Below are 24,526 nucleotides of genomic sequence, written 5' to 3' on the forward strand. Positions count from 1 at the left end.
GTATTATAATAGCCAGCTATTTCACCTAATTCAGCCAAACATCTGGTCAAATCCATTGTAATGTTATTTTGACTGAATTGATTAATAGGCATGAGAAGAATCTCCCCAACCCCTGTAGAGAAAGTCCAAAATAGCCTGGAAATTTAACTTTGCTATTTAATAAAGAAGTTTCCTGTTTATCTCATTAACGGCACCTATATGACTCACTTCGGAGCCAGATGTTGTACTTCACCATTTCATAACGTGTCATTTCTGCACACCGCATTTCTTTTCATAGTTTCTGAAGCAAAATCTATTTCATCCCATCACCAGGGTATTGTTGGTGACAGCTGCAACACCTGAATAGGTAGCTTCAGCTTTCATATGGACATAGAGGTGGAACATGTTCTCAGAACGGAGCCAGCAGGGGATGAAACATACGGCAGGAAGTGGAAGAAGTGAAGACTAGTTTCTGTAACAAACTCCTGTGAGTTTTGACAAGGCTGTCTGATATACTGTCAAACCACCCCAGAGAGGCAGGTAAAGCTTCTCTATCTCTAGTCTGAACACTAAGATTTGCCTGAGGAAAGAACTTGCTTACATTGTTATCCAAAAAACTGTTGGGAGGCAGTGAGTTCTTCATTACTGGGTATAGTAAAGAAATGGTTTGTAACCTTCACAGCTCATCAGATTCACCTGTGTAGATGTTTCAACCATCTCCACCCACCAACCCCCATCCCACCTCTACCCTTAGATATTTAATTCAGTAGATCAGGGATGGCGTTCAGGCACCTATACTTGTAAGAAGTCCTTCTGATGTTTCTGATGTGCCAAAAGCTAGGCAGAAATGTATTAGATAATCTAATTACCTAATGGATGACTGTTCTCCGAGATGGACTTTAAGGCTGGTGCTAATGCTGAGTTTACGTGAAAGTATGAAGATAAATCTTCATTTGAAGGGGTCAAAATCTGAAATGTATACAGGGACGAATAGATAAAGTGGATTGTGAAGCGCTTCTGTGAAATATAATGTGTAGCGGTGGGGTTGTGGCATATTGAAGAGTGATGCTCTGTGGAAAGGCACTCCAGTTATCAAAACACATCTGTGGACAGATTTGGCCCCCTTCGGTCTCCACTTTGACCTGAGTATAAAGTCTTCTGGGGGTTGAGGTGTTGGGGAGATCCTTCTCATGCCTGGAGTTTTCTTCAGCTTTTCCAGTGTGGAATAGTCAGTACTATTTTCTTTTTCAGGTTTTTAAAACAATGTTAAAACATTAAATGTAAGAGGTATATCTTGTAGATTGTCTTTTATAAAGATGGAGGATAAGACTATGATTAAAATGGATCCATTTCCTTCTCTCGTTTTATCCCCCGGCTTATCCCATCTGATGACATGTTTGAAGCTAGTTTGACTTAGATCTGGATAAGCAGAGTATGGGGAGCTTGATCTTCAGTTTACCTAGATTCCTTTTGCTCCTGCATCCAGTCCCTAATTCTGTAGGACACTGGTAAGAAAACGTTAATAAACTAAGAGAAATATAAATGAATAGCAAGCACTTCAAGAAGACTTAAAGAACTATTTTAAAGTTAGAAGTATTTTAGGGGCATCTGCTGAAAATGTTGCCTAACTGTGGTATTCATTTTTTTCACTTTGGGGCAATGAAATTTTATGAGTCACTAAATACGTATTTTGACATCTGGCTTCACTGCTTTTTTTTTTTCTTGAATGCTATAAATTCTCATCATAAGAGTTTCCTTCTTGTCAGTCTTTTTTTTTTTTTTTTTTTTCTTGTCAGTCTTTTGATACTACACTTTCAATCATTTTCTGGGTGATTTACAGATGGTTGTACCTAATTGCTTTAGGTCTTAGTCTCTTGTGAATTCTCTAGGCTAGGGTAAGGTGTTAGGGCAAGGAATCGATATGTTCAATTTTATGTGAGGACAAGCTAAGTTTTGGCCTTCCTTAACTGTGTCATTTTTATCCTTGTGCCTGTTTCATTTGCTAATGTAAATTCTTATATCTAGCATTATTTAGGCATTTCTTTCAGATTTTAAGATTCTCTTGCCTTAAAATTGCTTTCTGACACCTCTAGTCTTAATTACAGCTACCAGTTTTGGAACTCTGATCCATGTGAGATTCTCATATTTTAATTTTGAATTTGTCTGCTGATTTTGTTTTGTAGAGAAATTAATTTTACATTGTTATAATGTGATGAAGGCTCTTTTTATGAGTAAATTTAAAAAATTCTAAATAGGATGTTTATGATCAGAAGAGAGTTTTAATTTCTATAACTGAGGAAGTATGTCTGTGCTGTTTGATATATGGAGTCCTGGTTCTGCATTTGTGGATTCATGCTTTGATGTATGAACTTTTATATCAAGAGCTAGATGATAAATTGAAAACGACTATTGACAATACTGCCTCAAAACTGGTTGCCTAGAAAAAGTGTATTTTTTTTCCCTCTTATCTCCCAGTTCTCAAATTTTATAGATTCCTCTAGTAGTGTTCGTAAAAGTTTCATTAAAACCTGATCATCCTCATGGGGAGAAGTACCTGTGAAGAGGTAATCAATCATATTCTCCATTAGACAATTTTGTGAGGAAGCACACCAGGAAGGTGCTGGGGTGAGTTTGCAATCACATGTGCTGGGACATTTAAGATAAAGTGAAGTCCAGACTCTCTAATAACCACCTTGATTAGTGAATCTGTGAAAATGTGAGGGAAACCCTGCTTATGTGTGTATACTTTTAGGAAATTAGCTCAGAATCCCTCAGGAAACCTTAACATCTGAGATATCAACATCAAGCCCTGCTGATCACATTAATTCCTTAACTGGTATTGCCTCATCTTAGACATTGCTGCCAGCATGTGAAAGAATGTGTTTCGAGTGGGTTGCTCTTTGCAGTTGCCAGCAATACTCTTTGGGGTGTCTAGAGGCACAGAGTTAACTGCTGAAGCAAACTACGGTAACTCAGCATTCTTCGGACTGCAGTGAGAAGCTTGGAATGGGGCATCACCCTGAATTGCTAACATTTCCCAGTAACTCTGATTTCTAGTTGAGAACAACTTGGCATTTATTTTACCATCAGTGGAATGGCTTTCACTTTCTGTCTTGTTTTGGCTTACTTTCACTTTTTTTTTTTTTTTTTTTAGCTGCACTGCAAGGCTTGCCAGGATCTTACTTCCTCCAACCAGGGCTCCAACCTGGGCCCTCAGAGGCGAAAGCGCGGAGGCCGAACCAGTGGACTTCCGGTGAGTTCCCATGGTTTGCTTTCACTTTTGACCATGGAATTGGTGAGGAAGGTTTTGCCAGCCCAGTGGCCTGGACCTCCTTGTTAGCCCCTTTTGGGCAGTGGACACTCAGCCCATTTGCCTGAGGGTAAATAACCAGTTCTGTTTTCCTGTTTTTCTGAAGGAGAACTGCTTCATTATGTAACCTAACTTAGGCTGGAGCTAGACGTTAATAAAATTGAGACCCGCCTCTGAGGGGCAATACTTGAGCTGCTCGAAGTCAGTTATATTTTTTGTTTCAACAGCTGCCTACACGCCACTCATTGGTTTTTACTCTCACTAACATCACGTATATTCATCCCATAAAATTTGATTAAAATATTAGAATACATTTTTATTTTATTGCTTTTTGCATCTGAGCATAGCTTACCCAGACAGCTACCTCACAATGTGCACATTATTGATTATTCATGAAGACACTCTAGGCATTGTAAGTATTAGTTTTTCTTCAAATGGAGTAGGCCTAGTCATATAACTGAAAAGATTAATACGAGCTGGAGCAGCAAATGAGGAAACCAGGAAGGCCAGCTTGCAAATCTGATTAAAATGTCTAGTATATTGAAATTGAGGAGAAGATGTAAAATTAAGAAAGTTACAAGCAGGAAATGGCAAACACCAGCTGAGGCGATAGGGAATGCCATATGTTATATGTTCTTCATGTTTTTTTTTTCTCTTGCTTTTTTCAAAAAAGACTATATATAAAATACATTTTATATATATATATATATATATATATATATATATATATATATATATATATACACATGCATATATTTCCTTGGCACATGTATCATTAAGGATCTCCTCAGGAAGTCAAGTTGATCTATTTATTATTTTTGAATAACAAAAATCCAAAGTTATTTTCTGCAGCATCAGGTTTGCACTGATAACAGTAATACCATGACGCTAGTCATTGTTAAAAGATTTAAAATTCTAGTCAGTTTTCTTTTGGTTTTCCTGTTGGATTTTATCTGTCCAAGTTCTGAGCTCTGCTGTCTCTCTGTGTTTCTGTTGATGAGCATCCAAGGAATGGTTTTGGAGCCTGTTCCCATCTATTCTTCCCACAATATTTGTTTAACACGGGATAAACAACTGATCACAAAGGATAAACAGTGATAGAATATTCTTAATCTTATTGTATTAGGAACATGCAAATCTAGTCAGCATTTATTACACAGAGGCCAATGTGAATTTTATTTCATAATGTGTAATTAGGTTTGAATGTCAAAATGAATTATCCCATGTCTGTTTCCTGTGCAGCTTTGTTTTAAAAATTTGACATTTTCCCCTTGAATTCACTGTTCAGAACCCATCTGCATATTTATATTCTTTCATCATATTCTGCTATAAACAATAATCAATAAAGCATCCAATAAAAGGTCTAGAATTTCTAGTTGTCTAGAAGATCAACAGCTTTCGTAAAAGGAGCAGCTATTCATCCTGTCGCCTCATCTACATTTCTCCAGGCCTTAGATGTCTTTGACCTTCCTAGTTTGCCTTCCAGATGGCAATAGCAACTAAATTTCCTCTACATGTTCTGTATTCATAATTTCATAGAGCTTATCTTAATAAAAACCTCTTAGCCCTGATTAATAATTTATTATCAGTTTACAGATTTGCAAAATTTATATCAAGAATTTACTCCCTCCTTATTACAAAAAAAGAAAAAATAACAATGATGCTTTCCATTTTAGAAAGGAGGCTACCACTTAAATGACTTAGCCATATTCTATGTCTTAGCTCTCTGTTTTTCTGCTTCTCCAAACCTGTGGGGACTGTTCTCCTTTTGGGGAGACAATGGAAGTGAGCTGTAGTAAAATAAAGAAATATGTTTCTTTGTTTTATCTTTTCTGAATAGCATATCCAGAAATATTCATTCTGGATATGCTATTCTCTTCTGGAAGACCCATTTGCTAGAAAGAAAAGATTCCTATTTCAGTCAAAAATTGGCGGTAACCTGGTATATCAACTTATGCTAAAAATAGACTGCAAAAAAGGCTCTTGTTAAAATGTTTTCTAGACAATGATGACTTTAGCTAGCACAGTTACTAGGACCAACTTTTTAAAGGGAATTTACTGGTAGGGATGCAAACATTACAATTCCTAATTCAGAAGTCCAAAAACTCTAAGACCTGGAGAGTGTAAAGGGTTAGGGATAATAAAAAGCTGTGTCTACAGAGATAGCAATAAGCTTTAGATTATTCTACAAAATCTTGAGTTACTGGATGTTTCAAGTAAGTCTCCCCTCTTCCTCTTCTTCATCTTTCTTTTTTAAAAATAAGTAAATTATCTATCTATGTCTTAGTCGTCTATTGTATATCATAGATGATAGTCTAGGTGAGGAAAATGGAACCTGGAAGTAGGGAAAAAAATAAAGCCTTACTCTTTTTATATTATTAATGAAATAGTAGTTATAAATACAAAATCCCAGGATAATTTGGCTGACAAATGTATCAGACCTAGCTAACTCTTTGTCTCAATCTTTACAAAGAGAGATGCAGAGCAGCGGTCAGGAATCAATGTAATTTATGTTTCTCAGGAGAGAAAGAAGAAAAACTGAAGGAAATAAGGACTATGTCAGAGCAAATGATTAAGAAATTACACTACTGTGGAGTTTAAAAGAACTGTAGTATCAGAACAATTGAATGAGAAAATAAATGAGCTAGAGTACAGCAGTCAGTAAGTTTTGGAAGTGGGAGATGGGAAAGAAAGAAGACACTTTGGAACCTTAATGTAAGATAAGTGAAATAGAACTGTATTCCTGTCTGTCATTGTCTCTCCTCGCTTCCTTCCTCCTCACCCAATCATCACGTAGAAGGTCAGTGAAACCTGTCAGTTGGGACTGGTTTCTCATGAAGGTGTACACCAGTCATCCAGGAGGTGATATCGCTTATGCAGAGTGATTTGTTTGTTTGTTTGTTTGTTGCGGTACGCGGGCCTCTCACTGCTGTGGCCTCTCCCGTTGCGGAGCACAGGCTCCGGACGCGCAGGCTCAGCGGCCAGGGCTCACGGGCCCAGCCGCTCCGCGGCATGTGGGATCTTCCCGGACCGGGGCACGAACCCGTGTCCCCTGCATCGGCAGGCGGACTCTCAACCAGTGCGTCACCAGGGAAGCCCTATGCAGAGTGATTTTTGATAAATGTGCTTAAATAAATACATATTCCCATTTCAACTAAATCATTTGGTGGGAATCACAGGGTAAAATGCCACATTATGAACCATATTAGTTGTCCCCTAAAAAAGTGAAGGTAGAGTTTTTGTTCTTGTAAATACTGATAGATGATGTTTCTATTAGTACTTGTTTTTTACAATGATATTTGCATTCTGTGTGATGTTCAGGTATGGAATATTGCAGGGGTAGGAAGGTAAGCAAGAAGGGGAAAATATAGGAGAAGTATTTTGCAATTTTGTAACATTTCCAGCACACTGACGTCTCCTTTTATTTTTTTTAAGTTTACTTTAATTGATTTTTCTCTGTTGTACACATTCCTAAACAGAGCTGTCTTTGAGTAAAGTGTTACTTTTCTTATATGATTTAATTGTTACTGGGAGAACCCTATTTCTTCCCAAATATTTTAGTTTCTTACTCTTTCAGTCTCTATGGTTTGACTATTCAGAATTGACTTCATCAGGTCTTCAAAAATGTCCCATTGAAATTTCTTTATACTGTGTAAGATAACATCTTGAGCTTCTGACAGTGGAAACCAGGGTGGGTGGATGAGGGTGGACTTAATTCAGTGAGATAAACCTGCTTGAATGTAATATAGGCTAAGTGTGAGGATGGAAGGGACAGCAATGTTCCAACAGGGAGGCTGAGCAGGGAGGTAAGAAGTTGTTATGTAGATGGGAGAGTTGTAAGTTACTTTGAAGAAAACTAGTTAGCAGTTAAATATAGCTTCCATTCTAGAATTGAACAGATGAGTTACTTAAAATGGTTGCTTTGGGGGGCAGGTTGAAGAATTTCATGTCATTCATCATTTTACTGAGACTGATATACAAACAGGCTTACTTTCTATTTTAAAACAAAGAAAACAGAGGGCTCTGACAGAAGCACACTGTAATTGTGACCATGTGTGAAACTCATATATAGGTCATAACACTATTTCTACCTGCCCCTGCAGGAACTAAGACATTTGGTGAACTACTTTCTAAGACTCCAAATAGATTATAAAAAATTTAGAAAATATAAAGAAAAAATTACATGTAGCATCACCTTCCAAAGACAACTTCTGATAATATTTTAGAATATTTATTTCTTGTCTTTTTTTCTTTTAAATTAATAATGTTTCTCATCATCTTATGAAGGAAATAGATAGCCATTGTAGGAAGTTTACAAAATTCAGAAAGTAGAAAGAGAAAAATTACCCCAAGCCCTACTATAGATGGCCACTGTGAACTTTTGGGTGTATTTCCTTCTTGCGTTTTTTTTTTTTTTTTTTTTAGTATGTATAATGTGATGTGGCAGACTAGTGGTTGACCTCAAAATTCATTCTGCTTTTCTTCCTGGATACATGGCCATCCAACTAAAATCTACATTTCCCAGGTTCCCTTGAGGCCAGGTGTGGCCACGTGACAAACTTCTTATCAATGAGACATGCGCAGAAGTCGTATGTGGAATTTCTGGTCACTTTCTGTAAGGTGACTGCTGGAGCCCTGTTCCTCCATTTTATTCCCATTCACAGGGCTTGATTGCTATGACGGAGCAGGAGTTCCAGGCTAAGAGGGAAATGGCACATGCATCCACCCCAGCCTGGGTTCTGCACACAGTCTTCATCTTGGAGAACCCATGTGCCCTTTGGGGACTTTCTAAGGGGTATTCAGCAGAAGGAAGCCTGAGGGTTTGTAACTTGGATGTTAAGAGCTAATGATCCCCAAAGGGAACTATATTCAATATCTTGTGTATATATATATATATATATATATATATATATATATATATATATATACACACACATATATATATATCTGAATCACTTTGCTGTATGCCTGACACTAACACAATATTGTAAATCAACTGTACTTCAATTTAAAAAAAGATAAAAAATATTTAAGGTGTAAACAATCTGTTAAACCAAATAAAGGATATTTAAAAAAAAAAAAACAGCTAATGATCCCTTGGATTTAGTGGCCTTTCCTACAAATAAGCTGATGGGACCTAGGGGAAATTTGGATTTATATATTAATATTTTAATGAATACTCTATACATTTATATATACTCTGTAAATATTTTAATAAATACATTAGTTTGGGCACATATCTCTCTGTATCATTAATTATTCTTTGAAAATATACCCTTTAACAGTTGTGTAATAAATAACCATATAGATAAACAGTTATTTATTGGACGTTTTAGTTGTTTTCCATTTTATTATTAGAAATAATTTTTGATATATATAATTTTTGTTTTCTTTAACTTACTAATTTTGTGTTTTGAATAAAATGCTAGAATTGGAATTACTGGGTTAAAGGGCATATGCATCTTAAAGACTCTTAACATATTTGGGGGGTTAATAAACTGTGACCACAACTGTGAGGTACTAGGGATGGATCTGTAAGTCTCTTCCTAAAAGGTAAATTATACATATGGCAGCAAGGGAAGAGATCATGTAATGTTTGTACAAGGATCACAAAAAGCCCCTTGTTATCAAGCAATTATGCTTGTTTACTCTCTAAAGTTTCTATTAAAGAACAGAGTGGGACTTGCTTTTCAGTGCTTTGAACAAATCAAGAAATTTGAGATTGATATTCCCATAGATCTCGGCTTAAATGACATAAGACCCCTGTAATCTCTCAATTTCTGCTTCAGTAGAGGTAATAAAAGAGGAAATAATCTTTTTCCCATTGGAAGTAATTGCACACCTGCCACCTTGGAGCTTGGCTGTAGTCTGAGGTCAAATGCTTCCCTGGCAGCCATTCCTAAGACCAAGAGTAGCAGTCCAGAGGAGGTCTTAGATGCAAAGTATCCCCCCTTCAACAGATGCCTAGGAGTTGTGAGGTATTAGTTGAATATTGTTTAGTGCTGTATGTGTTAGGGAATAAGGGGAGAACAAAAGCCTTTGGCTTAAAACTTCCTTTTCACTGTGATGAGAAAACCTAAGTAAAACTTTGCTCAGTATGGAGGAAGCAGCACTAGTTCTGGTAGTTCGTAACAATGTTAGTGACATTGGAGGCTTCAGTTTCACGGATGAAATCTATAGCCTGGGGAAGGCATTACTGCTTCCATTGCCCAGATGTGCCATTTGCTCTTACTCCTTATATTTTTTCCTAGTTTAGATTACGATTTGCAGAATCACCTTTGAGGTGGATTTCACAATGAGATTTTCCAACCACACTTCACAAACAACCCAAATTTTATATTTTTATTTTTTCTAAGTAAAAGATTTGGTTAGTAAAACTGTATGATTCCAATGACTGTAAGTGTTCCTCATAGCAGGAAAGGAGATAACTTCCTAGGAAATGTACACCAGACCTACTTAGGAGTATGCAAGACAAATTCTCCACTTCCTCCACTCCAAGTTGGTTTAAACCATTCTGAATTCATAGGATAGCCCATCTATTTGCTCTTTAATGTAGGAAGCAAGGAAAGGACTTTGGTTCTTTGCCTTGGAGATAAGAACAGGAATGTAGTTTCTCTTAGCCCTATGTTTTCTCAATTGCAAAGATAATCTTCATTGCCTGTTCCCTCTCACATCCACTTGTGTTGCCCACCAGGGTTGCAGTGGCAGGAGCAATATACCCGGACTTCGCTGCTGCCCGTAGTCTAGCTAAGAGCTGGTTTCATATGGCCATCTTGCTTGCCAACAATTGGAGGAGAAATTATATCACATGCCTAGACTGGCTGGTGAATAATTGGCCAGGTTCAATTGTGAGTCCTAGCCCTCCTGTTCTACAGAAGTTATAAAAATGAAGGAAGCTAATTAGAGTCTGTGGGTCAAGGTCTATAGTCTATATGATATCTCATTAGCAGGAACTAGCCTCTCATTTTCCAATTCTTTCTGCATTCCTGAGGTGAGGCATCATTCAAAATGATACTAAAGTTTAGGGGTTGGGTTAGGGAAAGAACCAGGCAAATTATGAGACAAAAGAGTAATAATGTGGGGACAGGACTAGGAGTGGAGAACAGCCCCACGAAAAAAAATAAATAAGATTGTAACAATTTTAAAACTTTGAAACAAGACAGACCAAAGGAATAGAAATGAGAGTCCAGAAATGGACCCAACTGTGTAAGGAATTTAGTATGTTGGAATTTCAAATTAGAGGAACAGATATCCATTATTCAGCAAAAATGTCGGAGTTCTAGCTAGCTATCTGAAAAATATAAAATTGTATCACTAACTTACTCCATAGCTGAAATAAGTTGCAGACCAATCAAATATTGAATGTGAAAAATAAAACTGTAAGAAACGCTGGACAAAAACATGAGTAACAAAAAAAGTTGGAGCAGGGAAGACTTTCTTTTCTAGCATGACATAAAATCTAGAAATCATAAAGGAAAAGGCGGACTAGTGAAAATTTAAGACTTTTGAAAAGAAAAAAAAACACTATTAAAAAAGTTAAGAGACAAGTACTGGGAAAAAATAACTTCAGCAAAGGTGGAAATAAGGAACAAATTTCTTTAATATGCAAAGAATGCTTATAAATCAATAAGAAAAAGACGAATAACCCAACAGAGAACTAGGCAATGGACACGAGCAGCTGAGATTCACTTGGGTTGGTAGAAATGGAAGAAAAGTGGGTGGAAAAGGACTTTGAAAGATGCTGGTGAGACCCAAGGTGAGGGAACTGGACTTGTGGGAATCACATGGAGAGCAGCAGTCACCATTGTAGACAGCTGAGTACTGCCAGTCTCGGGCAGCGGGGATCCCCCCACCGAGGGAGTCTGCCAGTGCAGACAATCTGTCGCCATCCAGAGGACACCGCCCATAGCCTGTGTTGAGAGACCATGTTGGGCTGTTTCCATATTCTAGCTCTTGTGAGGGTCTTGTGTGGAAAGTTACCTGCATGTCGCATGTGGATTGTTCAACAGTTGTGACCTCTTAGCTGTGATGTGATATTTTGTCCAGACTCATCTGATTTCCCCGTGTGGTTTCCTCCCTCCTAGAAATATAATACAAAGTCTTTGATTTCCAGGACACTGGGAGTCAGGAAGGGAAAGCCCAACATATGTACTTGGGCAGGCCTGGACAAGTGACATGGCGCAGGCTTCCTGTGTTTGCAGATACACTTTCTGGAAGGATACACAGAGAAGGAACTGAAGTAGAGTTGTATAACATTTATTTTTTAATGATAAATAGACATTATTTTATAATAAAAATTGTTGAAATAAAGTTACAAGTAACTTATCCCCCGCTTCCCCACAAACCCATTTTAATCAAGTTTAGGAACAGTCATGGCAATGCATATTACTTGTCAACAGATATTTTAATTATTTAGGTGTCTTGAAGCCTTGGAGATGCTTCAAAGTCGCAAGGTTGGAGCCACCATGCATACTTCATAAGACTGAAGCCACCACACGTTATTGAAGATCAGCTGCATGGTAAATAGAAGTGCTGGTTTGAGAGCCTCGGTCATACCTAAATGATTCTGAGATTTAACCTTTTTATTGCCTCTGTTCCCACATAAAACCAAGTCTTGCTCTGCCACAGTTATCTACTTTGGTGTTTTACTTCCTACTGTGCCACTGAGCCTCCTGAAAATGTCCATGCAGGAGACCCTCTACGCTGTTGTTGAATTTGAACATGAAGACAATGTTTGTTCCACCCAACACTCACCTTCTTGTTGGAGAGAGAGAGCGTCGTGGGTGGAATATCCTCCCTCTGGGCAAAGGCAAGCAAGTAAGTGGTGAGAAACCATCCCCCAAACCCTCATGATGCTGCTGCAAAATTATCATCTCCAGTTTGAAGATGAGGAAACTGAGGCTGAGACTTCTCTGTGCTACACAATGTATAGGACTTGAATTCTGGTCTATATGGTTCCAAAGTTAGACACCTTCCTGACTCCTTGGTGGATAAAATATTGAGAACTAAGGCGATGGGGATCTTTCCGTGTCCTGGGAAACAGCATGGCTAAATGTTACGTGTTCACCCCTTTGGAATTCTTGTAATATCAGGCTAAACTGACGAGAAGTGGAGTTAGCCCCCCGAAGTTTTTGCCTCATTAAGGGGTCATTTGCTAAAAGCTTGCCTGTATTTTTCTTATTTTACTTCTGCCAGCAAAACAGACCAAACCTAATTGCCTATTTTACAAAATTGCTGAGGGCTAGCCTTTGTTCTAGACTGCCAGTACAGATCCTAGCCTTTGGAAATACCAAGTTAGAAGTGGTTATTAGACACACTGCCTCAGTTTTCTTCTGGAGGAAATTCCGTGTGGACGCTTGTGTTCCAAGAGTCTTGGGTAGTGTGTACGGCATGGAGGAAGGTGCCTTGGTATGAAAACTCTGCTTTGAGGCATAGCTCACTGTGCCAGTGTGTCCTGCCCATGTGTTCTCCGGATGGAAAAGCTGTATGGTTTCCTTCTTTCTCCTTTTTCTTTTTTTCCCCTTAAACAAAGCTTTATCTATAATCACAAACCAGCTGGAGGAAAGAAAAACCCTGAAGAGTTGAATTCAAGCACCAGCAGTTATTTTGGCGATAAATGATTGACTGAACTTAACATTTCCTTCCAGCAACAAGTTCTAGGGTGAAGACATGAAGTTGGAGAAGGGCAGCAAGTTCAAGAAGCACAAAGTAAAGGAGGAGAATCTGCTTTTATTTGGTCAGTTGTAATTACTCAGTTCAGGTTACTTGTCCACAGATTTTGATTCCGTATCTTATTTTATCTTTAACCTTACCAGGACCAAAACAAGGAATGTGAGACAGTTCGGACTTAAAATATGAAATATGTCAATCTACATATATACTACATAACTGCTAGAAAGTGGTTTTTTCTTGCTCTTTATCCTATTCGGTGTAGATTCAGCTGAACAAGAAAGCACGAGGGGTGGCTTTACCACATTTATTCCCATTGCACAGAAAGTATCTTGCTTGTTTACGTAGTAAGTCTGCAACAATTCTGTATTTTTCTTATCGGATTTCTTCCTTGGTAATTGGCATATTTTTTTTCTTAGAGGAGCATATGGCATTCTTACTTGTAAACAAACCCTGCAAACCTCTTTTCCTGTTGTTGAGATTTGAACTGAGCTGTATTTTATTGAGTCATAATCATGGAAGCACAATGCAGTCCCAGAGATAATGAAATTTAACACACAGGCAAAATAGGTACATTGGCAGGAACTGGACTAACTGGGCCTTATATTACCAGATGATTCAGAGTACATACGATGTATAGAACTATAGGATGAAGTGAGGACACCTAATTGCAGCAACCTCAGGCTGCAAACAAAGCTAGGAAAAATGAAAGGCCCGATAGAAGTAGGGAGCTGCTGTGTTTGAATGACAAACTTGGGTTCAGTGACTCTCCGAGGAAACTGAAGTTGTTCTTTTTTTTTTTTTTACATCTTTATTGGAGTATAATTTCTTTACAATGGTGTGTTAGTTTCTGCTTTATAACAAAGTGAATCAGTTATACATATACATATGTTCCCATATCTCTTCCCTCTTGCGTCTCCCTCCCTCCCACCGTCCCTATCCCACCCCTCTAGGTGGTCACAAAGCACGGAGCTGATCTCCCTGTGCTATGCAGCTGCTTCCCACTAGCTATCTATTTTACGTTTGGTAGTGTATATATGTCCATGCCACTCTCTCACTTTGTCACAGCTTACCCTTCCCCCTCCCCATATCCTCAAGTCCCTTCTCTAGTAGGTCTGTGCCTTTATTCCTGTCTTACCCCTAGGTTCTTCATGACATTTTTTTTTCTTAAATTCCATATATATGTGTTAGCATACGGTATTTGTCTTTCTCTTTCTGACTTACTTCACTCTGTAAGACAGACTCTAGGTCCATCCACCTCATTACAAATAGCTCAATTTCGTTTCTTTTTATGGCTCTGAGAAATATTCCATTGTATATATGTGCCACATGTACCAAAATGTTCATTGCAGCTCTATTTTCAATAGCCAGGAGATGGAAAAAACCTAAGTGTCCATCATCGGATGAAGTTGTTCTTTAAGCAAAACATTTTTTTTTTTTTTTTTTTTTTTGCGGTACGCGGGCCTCTCACTGTTGTGGCCTCTCCCACTGCGGAGCACAGGCTCCGGACGCGCAGGCTCAGCGGCCATGGCTCACGGGCCCAGCCGCTCCACGGCATGTGGGATCTTCCCGGACCGGGGTGCGAACCCGTGTACCCTGCATCGGCAGGCGGACTCTCAACCACTGTGCCACCAGGGAAGCCCCTAAGCAAAACATATTTTTGCTAAGAAGATTCTTATATTTAGTCTGAGACAGGATTAAGCATGATTTTTAGCTACGTGATTTGTCATAACTCAGTAGGAAAGGGGTGGTTATATATGGTCACATTTTGGAGAGTGTTGTCTAAAATTGCACATGGAAATTTTGCTTGACAATCATTGTATTCAATATGCTTATCACAATTGTAGCACACAAACAGCATTTATCTACTTCCTAAATGTGTAGGTGTAAATATAGTCAATCTAAGTTTAAAAAAACCACCCCACAACATTTAAAAATTTTGGCCTCGAGTTTGGAAGACCGACTGTGCAGAAATCATACTGAATATTTATAAATTGGTTATGAGTAAAAATCCTAACAGGATAATTCAAATATACCATTTTTTTGGTAGTGGGATACCTATGTACACCCAAGCATAGAGCACAGGTGACTAAGTAGAGGGGTTGAGTGGGTGCTTGTCCTTTTTTTTTTTTTTTGCGGTACGCGGGCCTCTCACCGTTGTGGCCTCCCCCGTTGCGGAGCACAGGCTCCAGACGCGCAGGCTCAGCGGCCATGGCTCACGGGCCTAGCCGCTCTGCAGCATGTGGGATCTTCCCGGACTGGGGCACGAACCCGTGTAAAAGTTGAACGAACCCGTAAAAAAGTTGAAATTCATTTTCTCTAAGAAGGTAAAACAAATTTGATTTAATCAAAGTTAATTGGCACTAGTATTTTGGGGTTCAATAGCTACCGAGGTTTAAGAGTTCAGTCACACACGTTTGAAATGTAGTAACAAACCAGGGTCAGGTTCCTTTGGGATCCAGTCTGGGTAGCCTTGACGTGAAGATGCTTGCCTGCCTCTCACCTCAAACCCTTGCTGTAATCCTATGTTCTCTCACTGGAGTCACAAGACACTCGGTGATTGCATATCTGTTTGCTTATGATGAGGAAATAGTGGGCAAAGCAAGTGTTCTTAGGAACCAAAGATAGCTATGGTACCCTATTATCTGTAAGATAATTTGGTACTTCACTGAATCATTTGAAGTTTTTTGTGTTGTTAATGCTTTGCCTTTCCTTTTCCAGAAAAATAACGTTTTGTTCAAAATCTGTCAACCAAACATATCTGAAATATTGTGCTCAACACATATATTGCCTCTTAGGATTTAAATATGGATGAGCTAAAAGCTTCAGAAATCTGGCAAGAAGAAAAATGGCTGGAAAATACTTTCGATTGCCCTTGGGTGATAGAGGAAAAAAGTAGAAGAAATGGAATCTAGTGACTTTTAGTTGTGCTATCAAATCCTCTTGAATGTTTATAGACATTATCTTGTGGTGATTTCTAAGGGACTTTAGTGTTCTTTTTTATTTTTATTTATTTATTTTTGGCCTGCTGCGCCGCATGTGTGATCTTAGCTCCTCGACAAGCGATCGAACCCACGCCCCCAGCAGTGGAACGGCAGTCTTAACCACTGGACTGCCAAGGAAATCCCTGGTGGTGTTTTTTATATCATTGGTTCTCACTACCAGCTAGTTTAAATGGACCTGGGGTTCCTACTCCCAGTAGAGGCCTAGCCTCTTGAAGGCCATGGTTATGAATTTCTTCCTAGGATTATTTTCACTAAATATATAAGGATTAAGCTATAAAGGTAAAATAAATGAACCGAGTTGGAGATTATGGGCTCTCTCCCTATCACATCACCTGAGTGGCTGACCACCCCACTAGTTTTAAGTTCAGCCCTGCCTAAGCCTCAGAATCTACTTCCAGAGGAAGGAGACTAGCTTGTCAAAGAAAGGAAAATTGACTTGGAGAAGACCATCATGGTATGTTCTTAGATCAGATGCTACATTATTTACTGAGACCATTGGTGTATTTGCCAAATTCTCGCTCTACTTGTAAACATTTTGTTGCTATTGTTATTGTTCTACTTAGTGAATGAGACTGTAGAGACCTTTTGTACCATCTTGTCATTTGGGCAGAGAAAACCAAGACCTAAGGAAGTTAAGTTGCCAAAATCAAACCGTGAGTTTGTAAAAAAGCTGAGACTAGAACCTGGTTCTCTAGCCCCAGATCCACGGCTCTTTCCTTCTCCCAGGGGGCTGTAGTTTCAGAATAAATTGAAGAACCTCACTAGTCAATCTCACAGCTTAAGAAAGCTGATTAGGAACTATGAAAATATTAAAAAGACTTGTCCTTTTGGAATTTATTAGAGAGGGAAAAGCACAGGCCATTTACTCTGAACTAGATGGTATAATAAACCAGTGGTGAGAGCGCAGATTTGTCTAGACTTCCTGGAAATAAACATTTGGCAATATGCACCAAAAGCTTTAAAAGTGTTCACAGCTTTTGACCCAGTAAGTCAACTTTGGGAAATTTTCCTAATAATCAGAGAACGTCACAAAGACATGGTTATGGATGTTCACCCAGCATTTATTTATATTATAAAAAATTGGAAATTGCCTAAATGTCCACAGAAGCTGGGACTGCTGGGTAATATACTGTTTCCATCATATAATATGATGGAATATAATCCAGTCATTAAAAAAATCATGTTCTTGAAGCATACTTAAAGATATTGAAAGAACATCATGATAAATGGTAAACAAAAAAAATCAGATCTACAGAATATTATGTATGATATAATCCCAATTTGTAAGAAAACTATATACAGATCTAGAAAGAAGATTATAAAGATAGAGAAATGTTAACCATTGTTATTTCTGGGTAGTGCCATTATGATCCAATTTTACTTTCTTTACACTTGGCTGTGTTTTCCAAATTTCTACCATGAACTTATATAACAGAAATATGCAAAACAAAAATTTTATTGAAAATATAGTTTGGATGGACCTTTAAAAGAATTTATAGCCCCATTCTTTGACAGAGGAACATTTGTCTCAAACAGGGAAAAATACCTAGACTTTCTGCCCTCCAGAGGGACTTGAAAAGAGGGACAAAGCACATTGGACAGACCTGATGGAAATGCCCTTACTCAATATAAGTGAGGCTCTTAGGTCACAACACAGAAGAGTAAACATCTTAAAAGTGCACAGGGGTGGGAACATCTGAGCCCAAGAAAGAAAACCAAGTTGGAAAAGCATTAAGTTTAGATGCTAAGCATTATTTCTAAACTACTAGCCTTGGTGTCTAAGGCTACACATTTCTGAAGTTTATAGAGAGGCTTTAAATGTCAGCATCATTTTTAGCCCAGAGCTCTTTTCTTACACAACATCTAAAAATATCTATTAGTTTAAATTGTCAGCATGTAAAACATTTGCTATGACTTTTTCCCATCATATCACTCAAATCATGTCAGAGCTAGAAAGAAAAATAAAAGCCTGGTATAATCTGGCAGTTACTAATATTATTCGATGAGGTTTTCATGGGAATATTTAATAGCGAATTAATAATACTATTTATAATCATAAGCAGCCTAACCAAACAGCACTATCTACTGCACATTTCCCCTTAGATGTCCCATAAGCACTTCAAAATTACAATGTCCCAAACTAAAGTCATAATCTTCCCCATTATCGTTTATACCCTCTGAACTCTCCATCTCTCTACCAGTATCTATTTAGTTACCTAAACCATGAATTTATCCTCTAATTTCTAGGTTTCTGGCCTGGATTACTCTAAAAGTATCTAAACGGTCTCTCTAAATCTAGGCTTGACCACCTCTGATCCATTCTCCATTCTGCAGATGAAGCGAATGCTCTGAAAAGGAAATCAGATTATGTTATTTCTTGTTTATAAGCCTTTTTTGGAGTCCCGTTGCCTTCAGGTCCAAATGTAAGCTTGGCCTTCAAGACTCTACCTGATCTCTATTCTGCTTACATCTTTAGCCTCAATGCTTTCTTGTTCCTCAGACATGCCATGCTCTCAATTGCCACAGGACTGGCTCCTTCTCAACTTTTAGGACCCAGCTCGATGTTGCCTTTTTTGGGACTCAAGGCTGGTTGGGTGCCCCATCCAAGGAGCTTCCCTGGCACCGTGATATAACACTCTATGTTGTAATTGCCTGTTTACTTGTGTTTCTTCTCTCTTAAAACTGTAAGTTCCTGGAGAAGAGAGGTTAGGTCCTGTCCACTATTATATCCTCAGCATCGATCACAGTGTCTGTCACCATCTTCAATTACAAAAGAATCCTCCCTCTTTTCATGTCATTAACAACATGGGAATTGGAGCAGAGAAGATTGTCTACCCAACATTCATGCCGCACACCCCACTCTTACCCCCATCCCTGCCCTGTCTCCACTCCTAATCTCCTTTTTTCACAGCAGAACCCAGATTGTGTCCACATAGCCATCCTCCAAGTGTTTCAGGGGAAGCAACTCCATGGCTGATTTGTCTCTGATAATTATGTTAATCTCCTTCTCCTTGCCATTGATTTAAGAATGGCCACATGACCCAGTTCTGGTCAAGGAGGTTTGAGGAGTAGTCTGATGAGAGCTTCTGTGAAAGTTTCCTTGCTTCTTAGAAAGAGACCAGTAAGAGATGGTTCATTTTATTCTTCTTGATATTTTTATGACTAAAACCGCTGTAGCCCTCGTGTTCCCATGAAAGGAACCAGCCTGGGAACAAAGCTGACACATTAGCAATGACTGCATGAGAAGTAGACGGATTTGAGCTTCTTTTGGCATAACTGAGCCATTGATCATACTACTTGGAGCCCCCCAAGCTCCAGACTTCTTACGTGGGGCAACAAATTTCCTCATTGTTCAAATAAATTTGAGTTGGGGGTCTCTGTTATTTGTAGCCAAGTATACAAGAAATGATTCAAAGATGAATTATAAATAGGCCTCTTCCCACTAAGAATTATTATCCTGGTATAAAAAAGTAAGCTTTGCTCTATCCAGAAGTATAACACTGGACTTAATATAATTGTACAATTGTCAGATCTGGAATGGCAAATTATTATTAAAGGGAAATTATTATTATTGTTGTTGATAAATTGGCATATATCTTATTTACATGCTCTCGTCAGGTTGATTGGTGGTTTATGTAGTACCCAAAGGAAAACATGACATTTGAGTTTGGGGAATTTGAAGTGACAGAGAAACCAGACTTTGAATTTTAAGTTGCTGAAGTCAGTCTTAACAGAGTTGGATAAGTCATAACCTGACTATAAAAATTAAATTAAATTTAATTTAAAAAGCAACTTTTAAAATATTTTAGTATCTCATTCCTTTATTGAGGTAGAGGTAGCCATAAAGTCTACTAGATGCCAACAATTGTAGGAAAATTGGAAAATACCAACAAATGTAAAAGAGAAAGTAAAAAGTAGCATATAAATTTATTATACAGAGCTAACTAATTTTATTCTTTGATGTATTCTTCAAATCTTTTAAAACTCAACTATGTAAATATAAATGAATATATATTTATTCTTTATATATACTCATATATGAAAACATATATGAGCATATACATAGAGTTGAACCATGAACATTAATATTTCACTTAATATTTTTATGAACTTTTTTCATGCAATTATTTACTTGTCAAAATTATGTTTTTAAATGGTTATATAATACTCTATCACCTAGACAGACATGCCATCATTTGTTGGCATCACTCTCTTTGGTTGGCTATTTCAAGGGTTTCTTAAGATTTTTAAGAAAATGTGAAAGCCAATAATTTGGGTACAAATCTTGGACTATGTGTTTAGGGTAAATTTTAATTTATAGTGGTCTGTCTTTTGGCCATCTATTCTGTTTCACTGATTTTCTGCATACTCTTATATTAGTCAGGATCACTTTTAAAAAATTATTTTATTTTATAATATATGTCAGTTTCTAATAGAGCAAGTTTACCCCAAAGAAATCTTCTAAGTATATTTCTTATTCCCATGTTTTTTTCTTCTAGATAATTTTTTAAAAATTGGCCAAAATTCCAAAAATTCTTATTGGACTTTTGATTAAATTGTATTAAACCTATATATTGACTTGGTGATAATTAACATCTCCACAATATTGAATCTTCTTATCTCATTTCCTCATACATCTCTCTATTTATTGAGGCTTCTTTTTATGTCTCTCAGAAATATCTGCAGTTTCCCCTGCTTATTACTCTTTAAGTATTTTTCTTCAAATGATTTTCCTTAAAATTTTTTTTTTTTGCAATTGTAGATCTGTGGACAAAATCCTTAAAAGTATCTTACTGAAAGCTCTGCCATTTTATTGTCCGGCTATTTTTCTTTCTTTTTTCTTTTGGCCGCACTGCACAATCTGTGGGATCTTAGTTCCCCGACCAGGGGTTGAACCTGGGCCCTTGACAGTGAAAGCGCAGAGTCCTAACCACTGGGCTGCCAGGGAATTCCACAGGCTATTTTTCTTGAGATGTTCACTTTGGTATTTTCTGGTAACAAAATGTAACTTCCACTATGTATGAGACAGGAATCAGAGCATGCTCTGAGTCCCAGTTCTACCACTAATGGTAACAATATATGCCATTTCTTATCTCATTTTATAATTCTGAGTTTATAAATATATAATATGTCTGTGGAACATATGCCATTTAAAATTTTAATTATTCCTTTAAAAAAATTAAAACTACACTCTAAAAACGGTAAGTTATAAAGCAACAGAATTTTTTTCTTTTCTTCTTTCTATATAAAGCAATATAAGACCAGTTACATTTGCTTTTAGAGACTTGATGGCTCACATAATTATGCAGAACTAATTAATTCAAAATCTGTTTATCAACAGTAGTCGGTAGGTACAGCATTTTCTCCCAGAGGCATTAACAAAGGCTTATCACCTGCTCTCTTGTTGCAGTTTGTCTCAAAGGCAAATCAATACAAAAAATATAAAAATGCTACTCCCAGAACTAACACTTCCAACAACTTACAAGAACTTTTAGTATCTGATACCAATTAGTTTTCTTAGCTTAAATTAAAAGTTTTATTTAGCAATGAAATGTGTCAAAATAATAAGAATTTTAAGGTATAATAAAGTTTTCCCCAAGAATTTTTTTAAAATTTAGGTTATATATAATTATTACATTTTTTCAGGATAAATAATTGTAACAGATGGTTGAGGACAAGAGGTTATAAAAGAAAGCTATTATATGCTTTATAGATTAAACAGTATAGTGTTCCTTGCCCATACCCACATATACATGCATATAGAAATAAAAGTATCTATATCATGGGCAATATCTTCCTTGATATAAGATTAGCACAATAGCAGAAATGAGTTATCAATGAGTGTATGTGTCTGGTTTTTCATAGGTTTTTCTGATCAATTAGATTCCCTCAAACTGTATTCCAATTACAATGTTTCTGGATGTTCATTTGATAGGGAGAACGCTAGTTAGAATAAAATGTGTCTTGGGTTAGAGAGCCAGTATTTATTTATTTAAAAAAAGGAAAATGAATTTCAGGAATTGAAATTCTCCTCTCCCTCTGTTTTTTTAAGAGGTGTGTTTGTCTTTTGAAAAATGAAAAGTGCTTCCTGTAAAGTAAGTTAACTTTCGGATAACGGGAACTTGTTTTTATAGTTGGCTTTGCAGGCTTGGGGAAAGGGTTCACATAAAGTTCTTGCTCACTAACTTCAGGATGCCTGTGGTTTGGACCCTTGGTCTTATCCTTCTTGCAACATGACTCAAGAAACTGTTAGGAGTTTCCGTCTGCCAGGTCCCACATAAACGAGAATCCTGTTACATACCAAACCAGGCACCTGCACCTCATGGTTGAGATTGTTCAAGTAGCGAGTATCCTGTATTGATGAGATGCAGTTGTACCAGGCAATGGGCATGAGTTCCGACCCCCTTGAGAGGGCTGCATTGTTAGCTAGGCATAAACGCCGAAGCCACCTCAGAACTGATGGCTTCCTTGAGCTGAGAGGGTCAGTGTCCACTCAACTTAATCTGTCACTGTGACCATGCCTGTCCCAAGTATCTAGGGACGGGGACATTAGGAGCTGTCCCCAGGAGTCATGAGACCTCTACTACATGTTATTTGTATACTGTGCTGTTACTTGTTCTGATGCTTTCTTAAAACAAAGTAAATCTGGAAATGGGTGAAGTCTTCTGTGTCTCATGAGTTTTTTAAGTTGAACCCAAGTCAAACAGAGTGAGTGTTGAAAAGGCAAATTACCAGAGCAAGAAATTATCCTCTGTATTCTGCCTGAATCCTTTCATCCCCAATCCCTAAAGTCCCAAGTGTCTACAGACAGGAAAAACCTACTTAATTAATGGGTAGGTGGATTCTCATTATAATTTAACAGAAATGTCCCTCCCCGCCTTAGCTTAGCATCTTCAAATACTGAATTGCCAGTGACTCAATGATTTTTGGAGATTGTAGTAAGTTTAATAAAGAAAGAGTCTTAAAAAGGGGGTATAAACTCTATGACAAAATGGCGTGCAAATATTAGCCCCAGATTCAGTTTCTCTCAATCTCACACTAAAATGTCTATGAAACATCGACAAAAAGACAATACCTCACATTACCTCATGCAAAAAACCTAAAACTGACAGATAATCTATTGCTAAAACGTGTGAAGAATTTACCCATTATCACAAGCCACATAAATTGAAAAAAACAATTTGTGACCTAACTAACCTTTGCCTCCTGCAATGGAATAGTACAGCTAAGCTGAAAGAAGGTAAAAAGCAATGTCTTTCTCCACTGACCTCAGGTGAATTGATCTGGGGTTTAGAACAACTGGGAAAAAATGGACAGCATGAGTGCTTTTTGAGGCATACATTTTTCCTTCATTCCCACTTGCTACATCAGTTTATAAACATCCTGGAAGGAAATGGGATTGGTGGTATGTCATTGCATCTAGGGAGGTCCGACCCTCACACATAAAGCATGGTAGTTGTGTAAGGTACTTAAGGGCAAGACAGACTTGCCACTTACCAGCTGGGTGACTTGGGGGCAGGTTATTTAACCTGTCTTTACTCAATTTCCTCATTTGGGGTTGCTATATGTATTAAATGAAATAATGAATGTAGAGCTCAAAGCACAGGGCCTGGTGTGATGCTTTGTTCAATAGAAGGTAGATATTATTTTTATTATGACAAAGAAGGGCAGAAAATGGGAAAGTTTGAACAGTTCTAGCAAGTGTGTATGTGTGTGTGTTGTAGATTTGGCTTTGTGTTAAGCCCTCTCTATGTTCAGCGTGTCAAAGAGTCTAGCCGTGGGATGAGCGTGGTTCTCCCTCAGTCTAGCACCGTCACACAAGTTGAATATCTGTCAGACATCGGCCATGACCAGGCACTGTTCACATCAGCCACATCTCTAGCTACATAGTCAGTGAGGGGATCATACCAAGTGGATGGGATTGTGCAAAAAGCTACACAAGCATGAACACTACAACAAAAAAATTAACATGGGTTTTGGGTCTATGAAAAAAATACTGCAAGAAGAAAAAGGTTTGGAAGCCTAAGTAATACGTAAGAAGACATGGCATCTATGAAACAGCAGAACTGATTAGCCAATCCCTTAATCACTAAAGAGTTTAGTACCTCGTTCACCCTCTTCATCTCTACCTTGCAGTGTACCAACATTTTGAGTGCCTTCAGCCTTTTGTGGGTGACCCACCTGTTATGGGCTGAATTGTGTCCTCCCCAAATTCATATGTTGAAGTCCAAACTTCTGGTATGTCAGAATATGATTGTATTTGACGATGGGGTCTTTAAAGAGTAATTAAGGTAAATACAGATCATTGAGATGGGCCCTAATCCAGTATGACTGGTGTCCTTACAAGAAGAGGAGATTAGGACATAGACATGCACAGAAGAAAGACGATATGAGAGCATTGGGAGAAAAACAGCCACATAAAAGTTGAGGAGAGAGGCCTCAGAAGAAACCAACCCTACTGACACCTTGTTCTTGTATTTCTAGCCTCTAGAGCTATAAGGAAATAAATTTCTGCTGTTTAAGCCACCCAGTCTTCGTGCTTTGTAATGGCAGCCTTAGTAAA

At 37.9% G+C, this 24,526-nt stretch overlaps 1 long non-coding RNA gene across 1 annotated transcript in view; it reads left to right on the forward strand.

Moving 5' to 3' along the window:
- The window catches only part of LOC141279088 (uncharacterized), a 36,549-nt gene extending 22,456 nt beyond the window's left edge, over positions 1 to 14,093 (forward strand). The window contains exons 2-3 of the long non-coding RNA XR_012332842.1: positions 3,134 to 3,232; positions 11,706 to 14,093. This is a non-coding gene — a long non-coding RNA (uncharacterized lncRNA). The remainder of the gene's footprint in view (positions 1 to 3,133; positions 3,233 to 11,705) is intronic.
- Positions 14,094 to 24,526: the final 10,433 nt, after the last annotated feature.

This window comes from Tursiops truncatus, chromosome 7, assembly GCF_011762595.2.
Source record: "Tursiops truncatus isolate mTurTru1 chromosome 7, mTurTru1.mat.Y, whole genome shotgun sequence".
Classification (NCBI taxonomy): Eukaryota; Metazoa; Chordata; class Mammalia; order Artiodactyla; family Delphinidae; genus Tursiops; species Tursiops truncatus.